Source organism: Biomphalaria glabrata, chromosome 4, assembly GCF_947242115.1.
Source record: "Biomphalaria glabrata chromosome 4, xgBioGlab47.1, whole genome shotgun sequence".
Taxonomy (NCBI): domain Eukaryota; kingdom Metazoa; phylum Mollusca; class Gastropoda; family Planorbidae; genus Biomphalaria; species Biomphalaria glabrata.
In genome coordinates this window covers 14,128,287-14,143,096 of record NC_074714.1, presented here as the reverse complement: position 1 = coordinate 14,143,096, position 14,810 = coordinate 14,128,287, and the positions used below count along the sequence as shown (strand labels likewise).

The following is a 14,810-nucleotide window of genomic DNA, read 5'->3' as shown; positions in this document are numbered from 1 at the left end:
CGCGCCTTTGGTCAGTCTAGTCATGCATGTTAAATGTTAGATCGATCACAAAATAAACAAGAAGGAAGACGTCAACTAAAAAAAGTCCAGGTTCAGTTGGAAAGAGTTATAGAGATGAACTGTATTGGGCACGTAGTGTGTTGTGGAGTCTAAACTATTCACATCTACACACTGTGTAAAAGTGACACGTGTGTGTTAGATGAGTTGAAAGGTGCAAGAGTGACGTAAGACTGTCATTGAGGTCATGTCGTCGACTTGTCAATCGGCAAACCATGAAATAGCTAGACACTATTTGTGAAGCCCACCTTAGAGTATTTGATTCTTTTTTTTTTTTTTTGCTTGAATAGGAATTCCCTAGACGAATAGACGTGAGTCTAATGGTGCAATGTTTTAAACCTAGACGGTCTCCCACTCTCGCTTGGAAATGTGTTCTATATTCAACTTGCCATTCACTCTGTGTCCCCTTCTCTCTTTGTTCTCATCATCCTAACCAGTAAGATATCGGACTAGTCAAGTTGACCTGTGTCAGTTTCAAGTACTTCTAGTTTTATAATAAGTATTTATGTATATGTTGTTGCTACAAGTTGGATATCTGGAGCTCTGCAACAAATAATATAATAAAGAGTCTTGCGTAGAACTATGTCCCATAAATTGGGATCTGATTTTCTGAACTGTCCTGAACTATAGGCAGTTTGTTTCCTTCCTACAGGTACGTAAGGTAACTTGGCAGAAAGGTTAAAATTACTGTCTCCCCATTACTCGATGCATTTGATGTTACAAAAGATATATTATCAAACGCCCATTAGCCATTATGAATCAGACTTGAGATTCATGTGGGCGACACACCAGAGATAATAGAGCTAGACAAACTGCTCGGGGCAAAAAGATGGTAACACAGACGTTGCAAGTTGTTCTATATAGAATCAATGGTAATGCTCTGTTTTTATTGTTACTTTTATAGAAGTCCATTCAAACACAACTATCTATAATAAATAGAGTAGAAATTAGGTCATACAACATTTATAAAGGCCATTATATCGTATGTTATTTTTTCCCCTCAAATCTATTTATTTTTTTTTGTGTAGATACTTATTAAATTTTCAAGACAGTTCTCTACGGAAATAAATAGGCTTGAAAAGAAGGAGCTAGAATCAATTCAATCTAATATGTTTGAGGATAGGCTGATCACACGAACAGGTTACTTGGGGACAGAGGCGTTGGGCAGGAAATTAATACGATTTGGTCTTGATTTCATTTTGATTTGAACTTAATTTGGTCTTCATTTAATCTGGATTCGGTCTTGATTTGGTCTAAATTAACTTATGATGTTGGGTCATTCGTTTTTATTGTATGACTTTATCGTTAAGTGGCATTGCGTTGTATACAATGTTCCTGTATGTTACATAGTGTAGCGCGGTGTGAGTGATTTAGGGATGTGAGGTAATTAAACGAAGGACATCCGAAACGTCAATGTCGGCCGCCATTTCGGATGTTGATCTTTACATTACATCTAGGTTTACATTATAATTTCTAGAACAAGACAGTTGGAGATTAATTACAAAGGCCGCGCGATACACACTTGAGGCCAAAAGGAAATCCACAGCCGAGGACAGATGTAGACGGCGGAAAGAGAACCTAAATCGACCACCGGCCGACAATGGTTATGTCTGTGCTGGATGTGGCAAAATATGTAGGTTACAGCTAGGATTGTGAGCCACATGAAATAATCCTCCTTAATCTTCGGACTCGAAGACAAGCCTTTATACAAAGCTTATATCAACTCAATCTGTCTGTCTAGTATAAAAAATTTTAAACGTTATTTCTCCCACACCCAATCTCGGATCAAGCTAAATTTTGGCACAATAATTTCTTTTACCTGACAACACAAGAATCAATAAATAAACAAATAACCAATTAGTTAATTAACTATTGTTAAAAATAGTTTGGTTTGGCATTTAGCACAAGGGAAAAAAAATTACATGACTGAAGTGGTGGTATAACTGAATTAGTCCCCTTTATAGGTCGTCGTCTGAGTCTTAGTGAACACAAGCCTGAAACATACGACGAGACTTTAGAAACAATAAATACCTAAACAATCTTCCATGTTCATTAGCTCTCCACTAGCAGAGTGGTTACTGAGTTGGCTTGAGAAGCCTAAGAAGGCTTGAGCCATGAATTCTAATTCTGGTACTTTCCCTTTTTTTTTTTTTTTTACTAATGCTTTTTCATTGTTCGTCTAGATCTATTACAAATTTAATTACATGACTGATCAACACTAATTGATACAAGTACGCTTAATATAAGTTTTTTTTTTTTAAAGTATTTTTTAAATGTTCTTTTTATTATTAGAAAGTCTAGCCTAAACAAGTTTATTGTTTATTTTCAATGTTCGCTTTTGTACACGTAACAGTTTCAACTGGGCAATACTTACAAAAATAAAAGAGTTCTTAGAAATTAAAAGCTTCTTAATGATTAAGTGGAAGAAAAGGAAAAAGAATGGGTTTTTTTTTGTTTTTTTTTTTGTTTTGTTTTTTTTAATCATACTGACGTATTTAGGAAGAAAGTGGCGTCCCACAGAAGCAAGAGATGTGAAATAGACTGGACATTGGACATTGACATATTTTAATTTTTAAAAATATGTAAATGATAAGGTTTGGCTTAAATACTTACGAAGTTAGTCTTATTATTAAACAATGGCCCTCGATATAAAACGTCTTCTTTTAAACTGAAGAGAGTGTTAGCTTTATAATACTTAATTATGTGATCTTCGTCGTTTCCATCCTATTGGGGGTGGGGGAAATCGGAGGATGGAAAGATGGCTTTCAATGAATGTCGCTATCGATTGAGCAGGACCTGGTCAGCATACATATTTACGTCCATCTATAATTTGATATTTATAACACGAGTCATAACGGTCAGAGAGACTGGCCAGTCCAGTTTAAAGACGGCAGATTAGAACGCAACAGTTAGCACCACTTGAAGCGTTAGATCAGAAACCTGAAATCATAATCTATGCAATGATTCAAAGTAGGCAGGAGCGGTGCTGCTTTAGGGGCCAGCCTCTACCACAGAGATGCTCAAAATACGGCCTGCGGGCCAGATCCGCGATCGGTGATATCCGGCCCGCCGAAATATCGGCACCATTAAAAAGTTTTAAAGTATTTTTTAAAATCATTTTTTCTCCTACTTTGGGGCTCTCACTCTTTGTTTCTTCAGTAGATTTCATTCTATGGTGTTCTCATTTTTTTTTCTCTTAAAACACAGCGTTTATGTTTTTCAGCGACAGGAGGATTATTTAGTTATTGGAAATTTCCGTTGTTGTTTAGAGCTGGTCGTGTCCTTGACATCGTAAGCATTTGACACATTCACGTTACATCATTTTGGGTCGTGGTCTTCTGGCAACATCGTGAGTGGTGGTACCGTGCCCTTCAACCTTTGTGTCTTCTTGAAGCAGGAGAGCTGAACAAATGAACAGCTAACAGGTTTGATCACATTTACAGAAAAGAAAAGAAGCCATATTTCCACGGCGAATGCGTAACTGCTAGCAGCACGTGGGGAAGTATCTCCAGAAAATAAGAATGCAGTCAAAGATGTCAGCCTTTCTCGCGTGTTAAGCTGAAGAAAGGTTATTAAACAATTATATATTTTTATTTCAGACTGAAATACACAATTTATGTCGTAGACATCAAAGCAAGTGCCTGAGGTTAACTTTCAGGTTATGGGGATTTGGCGATTTTATGCTCAACTAAATAAAATGAACTCCGAACTAAGAGATAAAGAGAATTTGATGTCACGTGTTGACATAGTCTTATTCTTCGTAACTCTCAACCTGTACCACATGACAACATGATCAGCAGCTACAGATGTATCTTTTAAAGGCTAATTTCAGCAAAAGATTTGTGGATTTTTATGTTTTGAATCATAAAATATTTTCAAAATCCGATTTCAGCCCATGTGACACCAACAGTTCTGCAACTGCAACTCGTAGACCTGCGAAGTCAATCATCTCAGACTAATGTGGAGCGATGCAGACGTATAATTTATGCGCCATGTTGCCTTCAGAAACGTCCAAATCTCTAAAAAGCACGTGTTAACTATAAAGATGATCACAAATGTTTGTGTGAACAAACTTGTACAGTGATGAAACGAGCCTAACCCATGTTACATTTATCGCCTCACGGACTAGATTCAGTGCTCCGACTTGGTGCCCCATCTATGCAGGTGAATACTCAGAAGTTGGTAACTATTCAAATTCAAAAATTCCACTAAGATGTGAGTAGCCTACTAAATATACATATACGTGCTTGTTTTTTTGTTGTTGTTTTTTTGTGTGGTAAATATGATGCTTTCTCCGCTACTTCATTTTTGTCCTTTTCGCATCAATTTTTGGTAATGTGGCTCGCGACACGAGTTTTGGAAACTGAAATGGAACTTGTACTTAGAGACAACTAGTGAAGTTTACAAATAGTGAAGTTTATAACACAACGAAACAAAAATTCTTGTTAAATGAGATGTTAGGAATCAAATCTTTTTTTTTTAAGCATATGTTCACAAACAATGATCACTTTCTTACTTTCCTTACTGATGCCACATCTTACTATTATCACAAACCTTCATTGGCAAAGTGAATTAACAAAACAAAAACATGATTCTACATGAACCAAACAATAAAAGCCTTTTTTTTTACTTACTGGCTTTATATAAATAAAAAGAACGGGCTAACAGACAATGTTTACAGACAGAATAAACTTCGATAGATAACTTACAGCGATTGGACCCCACGATGACCTGCTAACTTTGCTCAAAAACACGGAAACAAAAACTCTATTACAAGGTTTTCGGGGCTTGCAAAGACCTTTCTTAAGGGAACAGTACCAGGAAAAAGAAGAAGAAGCAGACAGAGAAAGCGATGGGACGGCAACATAAAAGAATGGACGAGCCAGCCACCGAAAGAGGCAAAAGACAAGAGAGGAATGGAGAAAGATGGTTGACAGATCTTGTGTGGTGCCCCAAAGGTCCAACAGACTAAGGGATAGGGGAAAGTGAAGATAATTTAGACTTGTTCTTTTGTTGTTGTTTTTTTTCTGTATTGAAATAGTATCATTGGAAAAATGATGGTATTAAAAATGCAAGTTTTTATTCATATGTACATGTAAGTCTAGGAAGGAAGAGAGTCTCAAATCACTTAAATTCGACCAAGAATAGCCAGCTCGCTATAAGAGCATCAAACAACGCTAATCAATATCTTCGACCCTTATCAGCATGTGTTCCACCACAATCCCTCCCATACACGCCTACATGTCACCCATGTCTATGAAAAGGCACGAAGGCTTCAGAGCATCAAGACCTCAGAACCCACGGTTTGATAATGTCTTTGCGCTATCGACCTGGGTGTATCAAGCCAGCCAGCACGCCATTCTCTCAGGCAGCACCAATCAATACCGATAAGCCTGGGACACTCTTGCCTTCACTTCCTGGCTACAGCCACTCACACACCAGCGGGAGCACGCCAGGTCCGAAACACCTTCCAACACAAACACACACATAGAGTATAAACACACACACAGAGTAACGAATGCGCGCGTATGTGTGTGTATCTTAATTTCATTCTGTCTCAGGTTTAATACCCAGGCAGAGAGCGAGACCACAAGTCATACTAAAAGACTAGGACACCGTCCTTCTCCATAGCCTTTAACGACTGCTAGTCACGTGGGGTGCTAGAAGGGGAACAAATTAGGTTTTAAGGTTTTTTAAGGTTTTCCGGAATGATGAAACTTGTTGCACACGTGCTGACACAACGCTCAGCGAGAATTTAATGTCCACGGTCTTCCTAATGATCAAAACTAAACTACAAATTACAGGGGGGAAAAAAACAAGAAAATATTCAGTCAGTTGGACGCGTTGCATATGTTTCCTTTTGTCTACTCTAGATTGAAACAAAAGGATCAAATAGGCCGTTTTAATATTAGAGTATTGACACTGAAAGATGATTAAATTAAACTAACCCATTCATTCATAGCCTAGTTACCAACAGGATTAATGATAGCAGTCGTATGGAAGTAGTGAATTCAGTCTAAGCAGTAATGGGTTAAACTTAAGAACAACCACCAAAGTATCCCGTCGACCCAAGCAACTTCCGCCATGTATCACACTTAGTAGAAACATTGAACACGTTTTAGTGCCTGCCACTTACGTGATGCTACTACAGGATGTTGTTACAAATAGGGATGTGATTACAAACAGGGATGTGATTACAAACAGGGATGTGATTACACTTAATAAAAACAGAAACGTACAAACCTTGAATTCTTTATTGGCAGCGTGACTGTATCTTGAACTTAGTAATCCACACCCTTTACTTGGTCATAGAATGAATGTATCCAAAGCGAATGTAATCCAAGCCGCCTAATGGTTCTTTTAAAACTGTGTAATTATTCAAGATAGCACTAATTATATCCACACACACATGCAGAAAGCATAAGTATTTCTCTCAGCTGTAAATCCAACTATCCAGTGTGAACATTAATCCGCCGCGTTATGTTTATCCATGACATCCACCTGCAGGCAAAACAAAAATAGGAATAACATGATTAATTATGTTTAGAAACATCCATATCGTGGCTGCCGGCCTTGAGAACGAACCAATCATATTAAACCTTTTAACTGTTGCAACAGAAATCTGTTCAACCAAACATTATACAAAAAAAATAAAATATTACATGCAATGAGCAATCGTTCAGTCGAGGTGGATTTCTTCTTCCATAGAATTCAAAGCGTTTAACTAGTCTCTGAAAGATCCAGTGTTATTCACATCAGTTAGAGAGCTAGCCGTAATGAGTGGATGTATTATGTCTGGAAGATGAGATTCAGGTCAAGTAAATATGTTTACAGAATAGACACCATTGTGAAACGTCTGTGCCAAAATTAGCTGCTTAGAAAGAACAAACATATAAAAAAAAAAGAGGAAACCAAAAATGTGGCAGTGAAAAAAAAAAAAAAAAACGGCAGCAGCTTCGCCAGCTAGTTGTAAAATAATTCAACACGACCTCCGCGGTTAGCATGCAGGGGGGAGGGAGGGAGGCGGCTGAGGCGGGGAAACACGGGGTGAGTCATGCAAGCGTCAACTCATGACATTTTATAGAGTGAGTAGCATTAAGGACTTACAGGGAGGAGGAAGAGGGGGGAGAAAGATGATGGGTACTGTAATGATAAGGGTGAGCAGTACAGGAGGGGGGGGGGTGGCTAGAAAATGACTAGAAATGCCAAATGGTTTGAGCTTCCGGCCTGGTCTGACCTCCTAATTTAACACTTCCGGTTGGTCAGCCGGTATTACACGAATAGATTAATAAGTATACGAATGACACAACGGTATCTTTTGAAGCCAGAACATGGGACCATTTCGCCCACTGTTCCAGCCGTACATTAAAGATACGCCATCGAATGTAGCTATCCCCAAGTGCCATCAGGCGAAACTAGCTCTCTCTACACTGTCATCTGAATAAGAAAGTAAAAAAAAAAAATGAATAAATAAATGGATGTAAATAAAACCGTTTGACACAAACCTTTGAAACAATGACACAAGTATCCTGGAATGTTGATGGGATTTGTCCCGAGATCTAGCCTTAGACCTACATAAACTCTTAGACTCACTGATGATACGAATACAGAAATAGGATTTAAGAAAACATTAAAGCACAGAAAATAGATCAAGTTAAAACCAAATTAATCGCCAACATAATCCGTTTGACCGTTGCCTGACACTAGACCTACTCGCACGTTGAGAGTGAGCCGAGAGGAACAGAGATATGCATACAACAGGCGCGCGCGGCGGTGGCTCCTCCCGCAAACCAATCTAGCAGTGTCGCGTTCGTAGATTTGTAAAGACTACACCGTCGCAACTGGGCAGAGAAACGAGGTTAGCTCTGGGAACGGCAGCAACATTCCACTGATCTAGTTTTCACAAGGGAGGCAATGTGGGGTTGACGCCAGGTAAAGCCAGTTCACACAGGCACATTGTGTTCTCTACATGGTCGACTAAAGAATGTAAAGGTTCCTGATGGCACAACAATTGCTGTTGGCATGTTGTTTTTTTCTAATAGTGCATTCATCTATCACACTGAATATTCCAGCAGCTTGGTTGGTAACATTCACAGAGAGGGACGCGTTTATGTGGGGGAGGGGGAGAGAGAGTAGGTAAGGGAAAAAAAGATAAGAGACAGGGTGCCAGGCGCACGGGATAGCAAGGCCTGTCAATGCCCCCTCCCCCTTTTTATCGCCCAGTCGAGTGTACATAACTCATATAGCAACACTCACCAGTAAGCACTACAAAACTTACATAAAATAAAAAAAAAGTTAACTAACGTGTGGTGTTTTTGACACCAAAACTGGCCCCCCTTAATTTCCGGCGACCGTGGCTGCTTCCCCACACGCCATCCCCCCGGTACGCCACTGGCGAGAGATGAACGTAAAACGAGAAGAAAAAGCGATGAAAAAAAACGAGAAAGAGAGAGATGCGAGAGAACTAGGGGAGAAAAGAGAAAACAACGGCGTAGCTAGGGGTGGGAGGAGAATTTGAAAATGCTCCCTGAGCCCTTGCTTGAGGGGGGCCCCAAATGAGTGCTTTTTACATTAAATTAAATATTACGAAAAATGCAGGGGCCCCAAAGAGATCAAGCACTCCGTTTGACGTTTGCAATAAAGATGTATATAGCATGGGTAAATAAATAAATATAGATACAGATATAACAAGGTAGATAATTTATAGATTGAATATTACAATACCTATAGAAAGAAAAACTTAGGCATGACACGAACTAAAAATAACTTTTAATTGTACAGATCATATGTGCATGCCTTTTTCGACCGAGGACTGGAATGACGTCTATGTTTTCACAACTATTGACAACTGCTACGCTCTACAAAAGAAACCAGTCGTTTTAAAAGCATGACTAAAAGTAACTCTAGCGCAAAAAGTAAACAAAAGCCAAGGATGTAAAAAAAAAAAAAGCGTTGCACAATGTATTCGAATATTGATTTGATATTTAAAAACAGAGACAGAGAGGCAATGACTCGCAGCTATGCGTACTTTGGTATGACGTGGTCTAAATCACAAGGAGGCTCGGAAATTACCGGGAATAGCCGGACAGCGGGAGCTGTGCTGAGTGTGTCACAGATCGATAATGGAAATGTGAGGCTTGACTCATTCTTTGCCTCCACCACGACAGAGCTATTGATCACCAGGTCTTTCAGCCTCGACGATTCTCTCTTACTCACTCTCTTGCCAGTCCCTCCCCCAGCTCTCTCTCTCTCTCTCTCATCGCCCACCTTTCCGCTAAACTGATTTGAACAAAATGTATACTGACTTATAAAGTGTTATTCGTATTTCAGACGTGATTGATTGAATTGTCGATATCCAACACCTTGAGAAACATTTTGTTATGAAAATACACAAGTGCACATGACGATAGAACCTTGTACACGCAGAACTGAAGGGGAAAAAAAACAGCACATCGCATACATACGTGTCCTATACAAGCAGATGTTCTCGTGACTAGCACGTTGATGTGGAAGAGAAAAAAAGTGACAACATCTCAAAACTAGCCCACTCTTTCTTTCTCTCAATCTATAAAGACAGACAGACATAGATAGATAGATAGATAGATAGATAGATAGATTCACATTAAGCGAATGTGTATAAGCCGAGTGCAGTACACTGCCACAGTATTCGTTTGGTGTTGACGACTTTATTATTACTGATATAGTCATTTCAATAAAACTTACACTGCGTGTTTATGGAGCAAAGAATGTGTCTATCTTGCTACATTTTTTAATGGACAGTATATGAATGCAAAGAAGGAAAGGAATAACTACTAAATAGCACTGTACTACCATCATTTTATAAGCATTTCTCGTTGGGTGTTAGATACTTGTTTCATGACAAATATTCCAAACCCACTAGAAGGACGCTGCAGAGTACAGAAAAGGACAACACTTCAGAGTTAAAAAAACAACAACGGTATCCATGGTGCACAAGTTAAAACTGATTACGGAGCTCAGAATACCGTAATGAATGAAAAAGAGCCGAGAAAAAAGAGAGAACGTGGGGGGGGGGGGAAGAAAAAAAGTTTCTGAAAAAGAGAAAGAGAGATGGAGAGAAACAGAGATAGAGAGTAAGAAATAGAAAGAAGGGAATAGAAGAAAAGATAAAGAAAGAGAGATAGAGCGCGTGTGTGAACAGACTTCGAGAGGGAGGGAGGGAGAGGGAGGGAGGGGGAGGGAGAGAGAGAGAGGGGAGAGAGAGAGAAAGAGAGAGACAGAACATCAGGTGAAATGTGTGTGTCAAATACTAACGAGTACCTGACGTTGACAGAAGTAACAAGTAAACATTGCGTCCTGCACATCAAGTAAGTTCTGCAGTAAAAACGTAGCAGTCAACAGTTCAGTCCAAAAAACAAAAAAAAAAACCTTTCAAGGACGGGACTGTGACTTGGCCCCAAACTAAAACCGTTCCCATGTTTCTGGTCAGACTTGATTGACATGTAACGGTGTCAGTCTGGACCCTTAATGACAACTTGACTATTGTTTTCAGCATTGAAAAAGGAACGAGGAAGTGACAACCTTAAATGGGTCAACAAATAGAGGCGGCGAGACACAGTGAGAGTGCTAGAGGAAGGGAAACGACAAGAACCTAGAGTGGACTTTATTACATGGCTTAAGTAGTGCAGAAAAACAAGTGGCAATAGTATTGTTATAAACCTGGTGGTGGCACAGATGGGGGTAGTGGTGTGTGTGTAGTCAGCCGACGCAAATCGCCCCAGGCCAGCGCTAGACGAGCGGTCAACCGTGACGAGTTACAACGGTCAGCCGAGACGAGTGTCAACATGAAGGTTCGAGTAGGATCGTCGTCGTGAACAGAGCTCAGGAGCGTCACGAGAGTTGTAGTCATCTGACCACCTAGAAACGTCGAGCGGCGTTCTGTCCGGTTCGAGAAGGCCAGTAGGGACTCTATATAACAGCGGAGGTGTCGCAGTCAAGACGGTGGAGAAAAGGTGCTCAATACCGCGAGGTTTAGAAAGGAGGTTCACGACAGGGGCTCAGAACACGGTCGACTACAGCACAGTTCAACGGTGTGGGTCTGTACAGAGCATTACGACGGTTCAGTGCGGAGTACTGTCAAGTACAGTTGAGACGGCTGGCGTCTTGATCTTGGTCTGCGATCGAGTCCGACACAACGAGCCTAGTGTTTGAAGTCAGTCCCGAACTGTTGAACCCAGTGCAAGCCCGGAACGAGACGGAGAGGCCAGTGCAAGAGTTGGTACGTCGGTACGGCTATTAACAGAAAGATATTTGTTATCGGAGGGCTATTTGTACGGTTCTACGTGCTTCCAATTGTACAGTATTGGCTGTTATTTATGGACATTAAACCTTTACGTTATTTTGGAACCCTGAGTTGTCAAGTTCTTTAAGTTGGTGGTGTATGGTGCAGTTTGCAGAGAGCCTGGATAGTGAGATTCGTAACAGTATTATTTATATGTATACTAGCATTCAATACCGGCTACGCCGGATGATTTTGTTTCCTGGGTAAATATTGTTTTCTTTTTACAAGTAAAGCCTTTTTTTTTCTAATCTACTGTCAACAAATGGGTACCGCCCCCCCCCCCAATCCTATATTTTATCTGCATCCTTCACATCTTTCCACTCTCAAACAGTTTTCTGTCAGGAACGCCACCTCTCCTTTCCTTTTATTCGTTTCCAACGGCCCGGAGTTTGTCGCTTCGCAAATACACGCCTGGCAAGTAAATTGTAGTATCTGTTAGGTTCAGTTATCCACTCTGTTGTGGCTAGTCATATGTGGGCTAGTTATATAAAATACTGTATAGCTCCATAAGTAGACAGAAGGCACACAATTGCACAAACTAATATACAATAACTTTTGGTAAAGCATTTCATGTCCGTGCTGCATTTAAAAGAAAAAAGTTACTGCCCAAACTATTATACAGTAAATGTTGGACAAATATTGCCTTCCTGTGCTGCCTTTATAAAAGTATAAGTTGACTTCCAGAGTCGAATCTCGAACCCGCACACGACCCCTTTCGCTCGGTTTACGTGCAATTGAGTACTGAGCTAAAGTTCCTAATTTGCGACTTTAAATAATTCATTGACGATCTCAGTGTTAGAAACTGCATCTACCTCAACTATATCAGGCTTATTTCTCTCGAATAGATCTAGATCTACAACTTCCGATCTAGCACCTATGAGATCTAGATCTAGAAGCCTAATCTAGATTAGATTTAAGGAAAAACGTAAAAATATAAGCAAAAATTAGATAATCTATCGATAAACTGTCTAAATCTAGAATCTAGATCTGCTATATAAATCTAGAAATTCTAGAATATAGATCTAGAATCTAGAATGACCATATAGACTAGAATGTATTTCCCTTCCTATGAGAGGGGCCGCTAAAAATCCACATTTTAGTGAAAGTTCCTAACACAACTAGTGAAGTGGAATCTTTCACTAAGTACCAAATAGTGAAGTGGGATCTTTCACTAAGTACCAAATAGTGAAGTGGGATCTTTCACTAAGTACCTCTTTCTCAACAACAACGGTCGTCGTTGTTCTAGTGCTGGTTACAATGGAACATTGTTACTTACACTTTACACAATTCTTTTTTTGTTTGTGGAAGTGGCGGTCACTATGACCTTTGACAACTTAATCCCGAACGAATAAGTCCCAGCTCAATTACCCAGGACTTCCCACCACTTTATGACGAGCAGAAGATAGTATACAATGGATGATGTTATGAGAACACTCAGAGATGTGTCTGACTATGACAGGTAGTTTACCAAAACGAGAGAAACAATCCAAGGAAGAGAAAGGGCGAGCACTAGATGATGTCGAACACGCTGTTTGTTTCACTCAAGTTGAATTGACAATCTGGTGAATTAGAAGGTATAAGTGAGGATAGAAGAGGGAAATAAATTGATAGGCAACACTATGACATAAGGTTTGATAATGACGTCCTATGTATTGACATTAATGCACACACACACACACACACACATAGATAGATGGATGGATGGATGGATGGATGGACGGACAGACAGACAGACAGACAGACAGACAGACAGACAGACAGACAGACAGACAGACAGACAGACAGACAGACAGACAGACAGACAGACAGACAGACAGATAGATAGATAGATAGATAGATAGATAGATAGATAGATAGATAGATAGATAGATAGATAGATAGATAGATAGATATGAGATTGTATGTGAGAAAAAGAGAGAGAGGAACTTTTTTAAAGCTAATCAATCAAAAACTAAATTGTGAATGATTCTAGCATACAAAAGAAATTAAAGATTTATATTTAAACATGGAGCGTGCTACATACATATTATTGATATTTATTAAATGGCAATGAAAGAAAGAATTCACTTCATATCTTGAAAGGCAGAAAATGGCTTCTTTTTACTGACATAGAAAGGTGGTTAGAAATTCTAAAACAGTGTACTCTAGGTGAAGTACTGTTGAATCCAGACCAAGTAGAAATATGAACCTTCACTAGAGTCTAGAATTTCCTCGATCTTCCAAGTGAGTACTGCTGAAAATGAATCGTGGTTGTTGGCTTTGCTCTCCAAATTTGACAAAGTGGAAGGACCTTGTGGACCAATGGTTCCTAGAGTGTAGACCAGGACCACATTGCAATCAAAAGTGTGCACGTGGGATAAGCCGTCGAATAGCACTTTTGTTGCGTGTTTGTGTAAATATTTTTAAATGACAGGTCGCACTGAAGGTTTTTAATTTCAGCTATTGCGGCTGAAATTGAAAATGTTTGAGAACCATTGAGATAGAGATAGACAATTCTTTTCTATCTGTATTCTATATTTTTAAAAATATTCTTTGTAGCCAGTATCTGATGCTTTTAACCAAAATAGAAACAGATACCGAATTAAATATTACATCCAACGCCTAGAGGTTTATTTTATAATTGAATGTAATGCGGTATAATGCAGGGCCGGTCCTAGCAGGGGGTGAGATCTGGAGTGTAAATGCTTCGAGGGGTCTTTACGTCGCCCGATGTTGTACGCTAATTAGTGTTATCTATTCTATCTGAAAGCGCGTACATTAAGCTGCGCCCACCCATCTCATATCTCCCACAGGACCAGATCCGAAAAGTATTCACATGAATGAATCAAGGAATTGAGCATTTGATAGAAACTTATCAAACATTTGTTGTGTATACTTAGGAAAGTGGCGAAACTAGGGAGGGAGGTCCGAATTTGAAAATCCCTAAGGGTCCCTACCGTACTTTTAAAAAAAAAGGAGGGGGGGGGGCAAACGAGTGTGCGAAATTAGTTTTTACATTAATTATTACGCCATTATCTCAAGTCATGATGTCGAATGTCGAAATGAAAGGGCACCTAAAGAGATCAAGGCCCCCCCCCCTGTGCCACGAAATCCTTAGCTACGCCACTGTTTAGGAGGGATTGTAATATTGCTAATAAAATGACACCAGGGTTTTAGAAGAAACTTTGCACAATTATCCATTTTCGATGACAACACATGAATCAATCACAAAATTAACCAATAAATTAATTAATCATGAAGTCGTAATTAATTAATTTTGTTTTAAATGGCAAATGTACTAAGCTAAAGACAAATGTGAGATTTGGTAGCGATTGAACAATGTTCTCCCCCCCCCCCCGCCCAAAGAGCGACAACTAAACTGTACATGTATTGCGTGTATTTGATTAAATTTCGGGTCACTAGAAATTAAATCCACGATTGATTAAAAGAAGAT

The 14,810-nt window shown here is 39.5% G+C and overlaps 1 protein-coding gene across 4 annotated transcripts in view; it reads right to left on the bottom strand.

The window, feature by feature from the left end:
- Positions 1-14,810, bottom strand: part of LOC106053155 (neuroglian-like) — a 104,164-nt gene that overhangs the window by 66,419 nt on the left and 22,935 nt on the right. Inside the window, exons 1-2 of one of the 4 annotated variants that reach the window (XM_013208652.2) lie at positions 7,563-7,888; positions 6,301-6,558 (exon numbers count right to left, since the gene is read on the bottom strand). The gene's annotated coding sequence lies outside the window, so the exon portion shown is untranslated. Of the gene's footprint in view, positions 1-6,300; positions 6,559-6,719; positions 6,978-7,562; positions 7,889-14,810 lie in introns of those variants that run through there. The other 3 variants (XM_013208668.2, XM_056025307.1, XM_056025306.1) reach the window with 3 other exon arrangements.